This window comes from Panthera uncia, chromosome D4 (assembly GCF_023721935.1).
Source record: "Panthera uncia isolate 11264 chromosome D4, Puncia_PCG_1.0, whole genome shotgun sequence".
Taxonomy (NCBI): Eukaryota; Metazoa; Chordata; class Mammalia; order Carnivora; family Felidae; genus Panthera; species Panthera uncia.
In genome coordinates this window covers 81,726,796-81,739,519 of record NC_064807.1, presented here as the reverse complement: position 1 = coordinate 81,739,519, position 12,724 = coordinate 81,726,796, and the positions used below count along the sequence as shown (strand labels likewise).

The following is a 12,724-nucleotide window of genomic DNA, read 5'->3' as shown; positions in this document are numbered from 1 at the left end:
ACTGATTAGTCCCTTATTTTAGTCTTTTACATATCAGTTATAGGCCAAATGCGTATCCATTATTTTAAAAATTAATGAGAAAGAAAATGGTATGTTTTTTATCCTCTTAAGACAGCGATTTTCAAATAAAACCAATCATCAGAAATGGCTAAAATGGTCTTTAAAAATAGAGCATCCCAGCCCTCCTGAATCATAACATCTGGAAGTAGGTCTCAGAAATCTTTATTAAAAGAAAAAATAAATATTCAGGATAATCTGCTGGGTTTGGGAACTATAGCTTTATGCTGTTGAGACTAGCTTTGCTCTTGGCCAAGAGAATTAATTAAATTCTTTTTTCAGGGCGCCTGGGTGGCTCAGTTGTTGAAGCATCTAACTCTTGATTTTGGCTTAGATCGTGATCCCAGGGTCGTGAGATCGAGCCCCACGTTGGGTTCTGCACTGAGCATGGAGCCTGCTTTTTTTTTTTTTTTTTTTTTTTACATTTATTTATATATTTTTGAGAGAGAGACAGAGCGCACACAGGGGAGGGGGAGAGAGAGAGAATCCCAAGCAGACTCTTCTCTGTCAGCACAGAGCCCAATGTGGGGCTTGAACTCACGAACCATGAGATCACAACCTGAGCCAAAATCAAGAGTTGGGCACTCAACCGACTGAGCCACCCAGGTGCCCAAACATGGAGCCTACTTAAGATTTTCTCCTTCTCTTTCTCTCTCTCTCTTTCCCTCTGCTCCTCCCTGACTTGCATGCACACACACACTCTAAATAAATAAATAGAAATAAATTTTTCTAAATGGGAATGATCCATTATATAACTGTTGGTTTTCTCAGCTTGATTTTAAAATATGACATTTGTCTCATCTTTGAGATTGTTTTCATAAGATTATATTTTTTTGGGGGGGGTGGTGGTGGTAGAGGTGGATTCCATTAATTTTTCTCTTGCCCTGTGGCTATTTTGTAACTATACAGTATTTATTTCATCTCCAAAAATAAAAGAAACTTAATCTCTATATTACAAGAATATAGCTCACTAAACTTCAACTTCAAGCAAGTCTGTATTAAAAAACAGCTGGATCACTGCTCCATAAGCTTAGTGTGAATACAAATCACCTGGAGAGCTTATTAAATTGCGGATTATGATTTAGTAGGTCTGGAGTGGTGCCTGAGCTTCTGCATTTCTAAACAAGCTGGGGTAATGCTGATGCTGCTGGTCAGCAGATCTCATTTTGAGTAGTAAGAGGCTGAGGACGATTGTATTATCCTTTGAGCTTTCATCTTTGTATGAGTTACTCTGCTTTGGGGCATGTTTTGGGACTTGTTTAGTTTGACCAAAGGTTAGTAGTATATTTTAAGAAGATTGGATTATATAACCTTTATTGCTTTTTCCCATAATCTCGAAGGTTATAGTACTATATGTAGCCTAAGGTTTTAGTTTCAGGCTTTGGAACTGAATAAAGGAAATGTCAGAAGCAGTATACTTTTTATTGAATCATTAAATCTGTAGCAGAAAAATTGGGTTTATATACTTGAAGTAGTCTGAACTACAAGTAGCGTATTGTTAACTGAATTCAGAATATGAAAGAAAGTGATACAAGGTTGGACATTATTAGTAGATATGCAGGATATACCTACGGATTGGGGAATCTGTGTTGTGCAGAATTGAGACTGCTTTGGATAAGATAAATGTTAGGGGCGCCTGGGTGGCTCAACCTGTTGAGCATCCGACTCTTCATTTCGGCTCAGGTCATGATCTCATGGTTTGCGGGATCGAGCCCCATGTTGGGCTCTGCACAGACACTGTGGGGCCTGCTTGGGGTTTTTTCTCTCTCTCTCCGAGTAGACAAATAACCATTAAGAAAAAAAAAGATACATGTTAGAGCAGTGGATTCTTAGCGGGGAGTGGGGGATTTTTATCTCCCAGGAACACATTTGATAAATACCTGGAGACATTTTTAGTTGTCATGACAGCAGGATGGTGGTAGTGCTATTGATGTCAGTGGGTGGAAGCCAGGGATGCAGGGAAACACTCTGGTACGCAGGACAGCCCCTCGCAATAGAGAGTCCTTGGCCTAATATGCAAATAGTTCCAAGATCGAGAAAACTTACGTTAGAGAATCTTCACAAGCATTTTTAAAATATTTTTGAATCAAAAATTGTTTTGCATGTTTATTTATTTATTTATTTTGAGAGACAAAGAGTAGGGGAGTGGCAGGGAGAGAGAGAATCCCAAGCAGGCGCCACGCTGTCACCAAAGAGCTCAGTGCAGGACTCCAGCTCACAAACCGTGAGATCACGACCTGAGCCAAGATCAAGAGTCAGACACTTAGCCAACTGAGCCACCCAGGGGCCTCTTTATTAACTTTTAAATTAAAAGTAATACAGAGGGGCCCCTGGGTGGCTCAGTCAGTTAGGTGTCCAAGTTTTGATTTCACCTCAGGTCACGGTCTCACGGTTCATGGGATTGAGCCCCACGGGAGGTTCTGCGCTGACAGCACGGAGCCTGCTTGGGATTCTCTTTCTCCCTCTCTTTCTCTGCCCCTCTCCCCCCCCCCCACTCTCTCTCTTTCTCTCAAAATAAGTAAACTTAAACAATATATACAAAATAAAAATAATACAGGAAGCAATCATTCATATTCCTACCAAATTCAACCTGTTAACAATTTTGTCATATTTGATTGTAACCTTTTTGTTTAAGAAATATCACTCCATTATATTTTTAAATGTTTATTTTTGAGAGAGAGGCGGCGGGGGGGGAAGGGGCAGAGATAGAGGGCTACAGAATTTCCGGAGTGGGCACTGCGCTGACGGCAGAGAGCCTGTGATGTGGGGATTGAATTTACGAACCGTGAGATCATGACCTGAGCTGAAGTCAGACGCTTAACTGACTGAGCCTCCCATGTGTCCCTCACTCCATTATTTTTGAGAAAATAACATGATTGTAATTTTGAATTCAAATAATGTGGAAAGTTCAGGGATGAAAATAATGAAGCTAATCCACATCTTAACACCCAGACATACCCATCATAAATACCGGCTGAACATTAATCTTAGATATCTTTCCATGCATGTGTATAGATAGAAGAATAGAGAGAAATGCTTATATAAAATTGGGACCATACTGTAGATGAACCAAAAATAACCACTATGAAAAAATTTAAATCTAAAGAAAACTAAATGGAATTATTAACCCCATGTACTCTACTCATCACTGAACTTCAGCAGTTATGAATACAGAGCCAATCTGATTTTATATACATCCACATCTCTACCCACTCACCTGACCCATAGTATTTTGAAACACATCTCAGACATGACATCATTTCATCTGTAAGCATTTTAATGCCTATCTATAAAACTTGAGATCTCTTTCTTTGAGCTATTAATCACACACATACAATTAACAATTTTTCTGATTGATTCATTCCCTCCCTCCTTCCCCCCTCTTTCCTTTCCTTGAATTATGTTTTCTTCCAAATGGAAGGATATTTTTTCCTACTGAGGTTGCACAAAATGAAAATGAAACAGCAGAATTCCACAAAGAAAGGGAAATGGATGCCGCACAGGCCAAACCAAAGCTATCTACTGCAAATACTTTCTGCGAATTTCGTTTTTTCTTTCTAGAATGTCTTCATCTGTTTGGCAGTGCTGTGTAAAATAATGAAATACTTTATTTCTCTTCTTTGCTCTGTTCATTTTTCAAGATGCCTGTTTTATCTTTTCCAGTATTTCTTTGAGATATCTCCCTGCTTTGATGTATTTGCTTACAGCAATGACCTCTGACGACTGTTAGCAGGAAAGTACCTGCAGGAGTCATCTAACTGGTGGTTTGCTTCTTGAGGACAGGAGCACGTTTTACCATCTTTCTTGCTGACATGTCTTCAGTATTTGTCGGATGCTTGTTATTAATCTTGAGGGAAGCCTGCCAATATTGATTGGTATAGTAATTAAAACCATTTATTTACAATAAAAGCATAGGCTAACATATGTGCATGCAAGAGAATATTATTCAGATGCTAACATTTGGTCCCTGTATGGTACCTGTGGGCAGTCTCCATATAAAGTCATGAAGCAGGGAATTCTCTCTGATCACATCCTCTTGTTTCTTCTGACACTTACAGGGTGACCATATGTCCTGGTTTGCCTAGTACAGTCTCAATTTCTACACAGTCTCGATGAAATATTAATAGTGTCTCTTTCCTTTCACAGAATTGTCCCAGTTTAGATGGGACTTATACCACATTTAATGTGTGCCAGGCTTTTTTCCAGACACTTTACATACATTGTCATTTGATCTTCGTGACAACCCTGAGAAGCAGAGCCCATTATTATCCCCATTTTACAAATGGGCAGGTTGGGGGCACGGAGAGGTCAAATAGCTGGCTGATACCACAAGGCGGGGTTCGAGTAGTAAGTGGCAAAGCCAGGATTTGAGTGCAGGCAGTTGGGTGCCAGCGACCTTCACCACTCTGCTGCGTTGCACCCAGACTGGCCCCAAGGAGATCTTTGTAGAATACCTATCGACCCACGAGGAGTCTCCTCATACTTAATCTGCATCTTTGTAGATCAAAAGGCTGGCGAAGCCTTTGGGAATTTGAGTGGTTTCCTTATCTTCACAAAATACTTGTCGTTTCCTCACATACCACCGTGCCAATCTGATAGAGGCGTCTTTCTCTGAAGATTGAACATGTACCTTTTTTCATTCTCTCAATGGCAGCTATTTGGCATTCCCTTCTAACTCTTTTTTTTTTAATGTTTATTCTTGAGGAAGAGAGAGAATGCGTGCATGAGCAGGGGAGGGGGAGAGAGAGAGAGAGGGACAGAGGATCCAAAGCAGGCTCTGCGCCGACAGAGCTAAAGTCTGATGTTCAACCGACTGAACCACCTAGGCGCCCCTGACATTCCCCTCCAGATGCTCAAGTGATGTATATCCTCAGCTTCTATAGATTGTCAGGTCCCTGCCACAGTCAATTTTCCTTGCTTCTGGCCATCGTTGGTGTTTTAAATTCACACACACACACACACACACACACACACACACACACACACTGTCTCTAGCACCTACAACGGTGCCTGCCATAAACTACCTTTGATGGTCAGTTCATATTTTGGAGTTGTCTGGGAACAGTATTCAAGGCCCTGGCATAAAGTGCTTTGACGAAGGATATTCGAGAAAGCTACTGCTTTCAAGTAGCTTACAATCTAGTAAGGGGATGATGACCGTTCACAAATAACCATGACACAGAGCAGCTGATCTATAGGAGCAGAGTAATTTAGAGTTCAGAGGAACACAAATTGTTTCTGACAGGGTTGATCCAGAAACATCTTGTGAAGGTGGACACACTTAAGTCAGTTTAATGATTTCCTAAATCGGGCGCAGAAGAGCTACTTTCTTGTGCTAAGGACAGGGCTTAAGTCTGCCAAGAGTAGAGGCCTGACAGAAGAGTGCGATGTGATTAACTCAGAGGAGAGGAGGGCTCCAGTCAAGTTGACACTTGGTGCCCTTGTGAGAAACCCTCAGTCGCAGGATTGCTCTGTTTTTACGGTATCATCATCGTCATGGCACATGTTGACCTTCTAGGTGGGTTATAAGCAGCAGGAACAAATGGAACTTCTCAGGGGCAAGGAATTTTATTATTATTTTTAATGTGGAAGCCTATTTATTTGAAAAAATTTTAACTTTTTTGGTTTAAAGTCTTTTGATATACGCAAGGTCTTTTTTGCTAATAAAAACATTGTCTATTTCTCTCAGACAGTTGACCCTTGAGAAACATGGGATTGGGGTCTCAGCTCCCTGCATTGTTTGAAATCTGCATGTACCTTTTGGCTCTCCCAAAACTTAACTACTGATAACCTACTGTTGACTGGAAGCCTTATCAATAACACAAACAGATGATTAACATGTATCTCCTCTATGTATTATATACTGTATCCTTACAATCAAGTAAGCTAGAGAAAAGAAAATGTTATTAAGAAAGTTATAAGGAGGGGCGCCTGGGTGGCTCAGTCGGTTAAGCGTCCGACTTCAGCTCAGGTCACGATCTCACGGTCCGTGAGTTCGAGCCCCGCGTCGGGCTCTGGGCTGACGGCTCAGAGCCTGGAGCCTGCTTCCGGTTCTGTGTCTCCCTCTCTCTCTGCCCCTCCCCCGTTCATGCTCTGTCTCTCTCTGTCTCAAAAATAAATAAATGTTAAAAAAAAAAATTAAAAAAAAAGTTATAAGGAAGAAAAGACACATTTACAGTACTGTGCCGTATTTACCAGAAATTTGCATATATGTGGACTCCACAGTTCAAACCCACGTTGTTCAGCATCAAGTGTAATTGCATTGACCTTTTTTACTTTTTATTTTTTTTTAGGATTTTATTTTTATCTAATCTCTATACCCAACATGGGGCCCAACCTCACAACCCCAAGATCAAGAGTCTTATACTCTATTGACTGAGCCAGCCAGGCGTCCCTTACTTTTTTACTTGACTATCTAAATAACAACAACAACAACAACAAATGATTAATTTGATTAATTAGAATTTATCACAGGAGCCTGGTGAGATAGAGCAGTATTCATTATCCTCACTTTACAAATGAGGAAATTGAAGTTAGGTTACACTGTAAGTAAGCTATGTGACTTGGGTGCAAACGGCAAAAATGGGACTTCTACTTGGGTCTTCAGAATCGAGAGCCAGTGTATATCACGTGGTCTCATTTAACTTAACAGATTAAAAAAATTTTACCAATATCCAGATAAAAAGGAACATTGAAAGTTGTGATTATCTTACATTTTAGCTCCTTTTTTAATGAATGTCATTATAGAATCTGGTTCAACCCAATTAGTCTGTTTCCGTTTCTGAGTCAACAGGCCTATTTGTTTTGATGAGTACAGATCCCATAACTTCTACTGAAAGGGAAGTCCCTTGGAGGCTGCAGGTGGCCTACACGCTACCTCTGTGCAGATTGGTAGAACAGTCTCTCCAGACGGTTTGGGTCGGTCAGAAGAAGGCATCTCCCCTTGGGCCATGTTCAGCCCACGCCAGGGTGCTGGCCTTGGGAAGTAAGTGTCTGGATTTTCATGTCTACACTGGCTTTTATGTAGCACTCAGAAAACAGCAGCCGGGGATCCCGTTCAATTTATGAGGCGCTGAGGCTTCTCTAGGGTTGTGTTTACAGAGTGCACCTGTTGCTTTTCCTCAGTATGCAGCGTGTATACCTCCCTCAGTACCTGTACTTGTTTGCTCCACCCGGACCCCGAACCTCCCTGACATTACATGGCTCACCCCTTCACTTCATCCAGGGCTCCCCTTAAATCTTCCCTTACCAAACGTCCCCTCACCTCCTCTGCCTGGAATACCACCTCCAGGCACGCTGCCCCTTCTTGCCATAGTTTCTTCATTATACTTCTTACCACCTGGGATAAGTAAATTCGTGTGTGTTTTGTTTTGCTTTTGTCTCTCCACCAGAAAGTGCACTTTGTGAAAGTAGGGGTTTTGCCTGTGTTGTTCACCGCTCTGTTCCAGCAGCTAGAACAATGCCTGGCAGTGGGGAGCTCTCAGTCAGCATTTGTTGAATGAATGAACACACATCGGACTGTTCGTATTGGGATTGATGATATCAGTGACCAAGTTTAATATTTGCTACTTCTGCTGACTCTATTTGTACGCTTTCTGGACTATGAGGTTATGAATTGTGTCTAATTGAACCATCACAATAGCAGTGAGAGGGGAAAATAATGTAATTCTTATTTTAGAGTTGAAGAAATATACCAAAACTTAGAAGAGTTCAATGACATGCCCAAAGTCAAATATCTAATCGTTAGAGTCATTCCCTTGACAGGTAGTTTTGATAATCAAAGTTCACTTAAAAACATTGTTTCAGTGATTCTTTAGGTCTTATGGCTTTTTTGAAAGAGGGATTTCCAATTACTGGTTGGGGGGGGGGGGAGAAACCTTAAAAACACTGTCAGCTATGTTTTAAGGGAAAGAGGAGGTAAGGCCCTTGGGATTTGAAGCTTTGGGATACCGGAGATCAGACAACTCTCCTTTGTAATCTTGCATTCTTATCTAAGGGTGTTCACCTTGAGGGTCCTTTGGGAAGAAGAACATGACTTTGGAGTCCTTTTCCAGCTGTGTAAGTCTGGCTATATAACTTATCTGAGCAATTTTTTCATCTCTAAAGTCGAGTAAGAGTGTCTACCATATGGGGTATGAAGATGAAATGCCTGGCCTAGTTTTTTGAGCTTGGGAGCTTGATTTCTCCTGTCCCCTTTTCTTTCTCCCTTCACCTGCAAGGGACTAGAAATCCAAGTTGTTTGAGCCCTCTTCAGGGTGATTTCTCTTCTTGATAACTTCCCTCCAGATAAGTAATCCTATATGTTAAACTGTTTTCTGGTAGTATGTAGGCAATCAAGGTACCTTTTATAATTTGCATGTTATATTGTTATTGCAACTCAGGGAGTAACTCAGGGTCTTTGTTTATTTTTATTTATTTTTTTCAGTTTATGTATTTTGAGAGAGAGAGTGTGTGAGTGGGGAAGGGGGAGAGAGAGAGAGAGAGAGAGAGAGAGAGAATATCCCAAGCAGGCCCTGCACTGTCAGCACAGAGCCTGACATGGGGCTCCATCCCATGAACCGTGAGATCATGACCTGAGCTGAAATCAAGAGGTGGATGCTCAACTGACTAAGCCACCAAGGTGTCCCCATGGACTTTGTTTATAAGTGTTGTGCACATACTGTTTTCACAAATCTTTGGGTCCGATTCCTGCTTTTGTAATTGAATGTTCATAAAAACTGTATCACTAGCTGGGAAGCCCTCTTTGTTTCTCACATCCTTCTCTCCACGTTCCATGAAATACCAGGTTATTTTAAGTCGTTGACGTGTTTGCTAACACGTGTAGGTTTAGATGCCTACTAGAATTTAAGTAGCATCTTACAATTTCTATAATAGTCACCAGGTCCCCAGAAGAGTAGTGTCATGTACAGACTCAGAAAATAGGGTTTCCTGAACCAATGAGTAATTGAGGTAGGTGAAAACCCAGGAATTTTTAGGCTCTTTCTCTGAAATTAAACAGTACAGCATTTAATTTCTAACTGAAAAATTATCCACTGAGAAATGGGAAACAAGTTAAAGGAGGTACAACCAACTTCCGGTTAAAGATGTCTGGGCGTCCTTCCCAATTACATGCTGATCTTCTCTTCTCTTAATACCCTATTATATGCTCTTAATACCCTATTATATGCTAATAAAGCATTAAAAAAGGTTCATTATTTAAGCATTAATTATGGATTTAGCTGGAAGGTGTATGATTAAAGACTAACTGATTTAACCCCAAATAATGATATAACTATATTGGAAGGGACTCTGGGAGTATAAGAGAACTAATTCCTTATTTGTCATTACAGAAAATCTGTAATGTCAAAAATGGATGAATCAAGCAATTGCAAGAAATGATTTTTATGTAGGACCGTAGGGGACACTATCAGATGAAACAGCCACAAGAGGTGAAAGCTGTTGATGTTAGTGGACTAAGGGGGAGGCAGTGAACTACTGCTTTTCACTTAAGTCTTATTGGGTATTATTGAATGGTTAATTATGTGTATATTATTTTGATTTAAAAAAATTTTTTTAACATTTTTTTATTATTTATTTTTGAGACAGAGAGAGACAGAGCATGAACAGGGGAGGGTCAGAGAGAGAGGGAGACACAGAATCGGAAGCAGGCTCCAGGCTCTGAGCTGTCAGCACAGAGCCTGACGCGGGGCTCGAACTCATGGACCGTGAGATCATGACCTGAGCCGAAGTCGCATGCTTAACCGACTGAGCCACCCAGGAGCCTGTATTTTGATTTTTAAAATAAGGGCTAAAAGGGCAAGAGAAAAAGTAGAAATATAACAATCTAAGAAACTGAAAAAAACAACCCAAGAAAGGGAGAAAATGTTTGCAGATCCTTATCTCTGGTAAGGTACTTGTGTCTAGAATATACAGTAAACTCTTCCAACCCAATGATAAAGAACCCAAGTAACTTATTAAAATAGGCAAAGGATCTGAGGAACCATTTCTTCAAAGATGATATATTAAGGGGCCAGTAAGCATGTGAAACGACACTCAACATCATTAGCCATCAGAAATGTAAATCTAAACCACAACCAGATAGTGTTTCACATCCCCTAGGATGCCTAGAATAAAAAAGGCAGATCGTAAGTATTGGTGAGGTTGTAGAGAGATAAGATCTCTCATACATTGCTGCAGCTGTAAACTGGTGCAGTCACTTTGGAAAACAGTCTGGTTGTTCCTGAAAAGCTTAAACATAGCATTACCATCTGACCCAGCAACTCTACTCCCAGCTGTGTACCTAAAAAAAGTGAAAACACATGTCCACACAAAAACTCATATGCGAATGTTCATAGCGGCATTATTCGTAATAGCCCCAAAGTGAAAACAATCTAACTGTCCATTGGCTGAAGAATGGATAAATAAACAGTGGTATCTATAGATACGATGGAATATTATTTAGCCATTAAAAAGAATGAAGCACCGGGGCCCCTGGGTGGCTCAGTTAGCTAAGTGCCTACTCTTCATTTTGGATCAGGTCATGATCTCGTGGAGTTTGTGACTTTGAGCCCCTCATTGGGCTCTGCGCTCACGATGAAGAGCCTGCTTCAGATCCTCTGTCTCCCTCTTCCTGCCCCTTCCACACCTTTCAAAAATAAATAAATGTTAAAAAAAAATTAAACAGAATGAAGTACTGATATATGCTAAACATGAATGAACCTTGAAAACATTTTAAGCGAAGGAAGCCAATCACAAAAGCCACATTTTGTATGATTCCATTTATGTGCCCGTCCAGATGTTAAATCCATGGAAACAGAAAGTAGACTAAGGCTGAGAAGAGAGGTGTTTTAGGGGAAATGGAGCATGACTGCTAATGAACATGAAGTTTCTTTTTTGGGTGATAAAAATGTTCTAAAGTTAGGAGCACCCGGGTGACTCAGTCGGTTAAGTGTCTGACTCTTGGTTTCAGCTCGGGTCATGATCTCATGGTTTTTTAGTTCGAGCCCCAAATTGGGCTCCGCGCTGAAGGTGCAGATCCTGCTTGGGATTCTGTCTCTCCTCTCTCTCTCTCTGTCTCCTCTCTCCTCTCTCCTCTCTCTGCCCCTCCCCTGCGACGTGCTCTTTCTCTCTCAAAATAAACAAACTTAAAAAACATTCTCCAAAAAAATGCTCTAAAGTTCAATGTGGTGATGGCTGCATACTTATGAATGTATTAAAAACCATTGACTTGTACACTTAAGTAGGTAAATTGTATCGTATGTGAATCATACTTCAATAGAGCTATTATGTTACTCTATATAAAAATATAGATACATAGACATATAATCAAGTATTACTGCTTAAAAAACAGTTTTATTTCTCTTTTGATGAAAAGTTTATTTTTTTCTTACTTTTGCTTCCAACTTATTACACACAAAACCTGCAATTTAGGAAAACAAAATTGTCATGGTATATAGATCATAAGTGTCTTTTAATGGTTATTTTCCCCCTGTTTAACACAAATCAGCATGATTTGTTGATCTGTATGCCTACAGCCTTCTCTCAGAGTATGCCGAGATGTTGGTTTTGGGTGGCTCCAAATGTTTTTCATGTTGCCTGTTTTTAGTGTGCTGTAGACACAGACTTTTGGCTGCTGCCAGAGTCATCTTTGTATGTGATTAAGAAGAAAAATCTGTGTGGTCTGTCCTTCTTCATACACCGAATAGGAGTAATGTCTTGTTGGTTGGTGATTGAGATTCTTGCCTGAACTTCTTGTTCCCTCTTGAGTTTCTTTTGTGTTGTGAATAAATGGCTACTTAAATTGAACTAGACTGTATTTGACTGCTGCCTCTGTGGGTTTCCCCACTGGAGACAGTTTTCATGAATTGTTAGCCTTAGGCTGCTTCAGATGATGTTTTCTCACATTATTCTCTAGGGTACCTGTTTTTGATGCTGTCTTTCGTTTTGTATATTTTTGCGTTTCTTGCCCCATTAGCTTCATAAATAGTCCTTGCATGAGTCTGGTTGATAGTCATTGTTTTTAGATGCCTGCCTGCCTGCCTGCCTGCCTGCCCTTCCTTTCAGTGCAGTGCTGTTAGGCTAGGTCTCCATCAACAGAGTATTGGGCTTTGCATATTTGTGCATGTTAGATTAACACCTCTCTTTTCCCACATTTGGTAGGCAAAATGATATCTTTTGTTTTTAAATTTTTTTCTAACGTTTTAATTTTTTTTTTATTTGAGAGACAGACAGTGCGAGCAGGGGAGGGCCAGAGAGAGAGGGGGAGACACAGAATCCGAAGCAGGCTCCAGGCTCTGAGCTGTCAGCACAGAGCCCGACGCGGACTGAGAGATCATGACCTGAGCCGGAGTCGAATGCTTAACCGACTGAGCCACCCAGGCGCCCCTGGCTTCCTTTTCTGAAACTCTCTTTGTCCTCAGTTCATTCAGTTTCTCTCAACATTGAGCAATGAGCAGTTTGGTACCTATGCGTTTCTCTTACAGTTTTTCTTAAAGCATGTAACTTAACTTCGCATGTGGAAATAAGTCTGAAACATTGTTTTCAGAAAATAATTTGTATATAATTCATGATAGTTTTATGCCATCTTTGATACATTGGAGATGCTTCCCATTCTGGTAAGGACCAGCGTTGTTCTTATTACAGGAATACCACCTGCGCCAAGCAGTGGCTTCTCGTTCCTTTTACAATG

At 40.6% G+C, this 12,724-nt stretch overlaps 1 protein-coding gene across 2 annotated transcripts in view; it reads left to right on the top strand.

Moving 5' to 3' along the window:
- The window catches only part of SCAI (suppressor of cancer cell invasion), a 153,022-nt gene that overhangs the window by 49,942 nt on the left and 90,356 nt on the right, over nt 1-12,724 (top strand). The window lies entirely within an intron of this gene.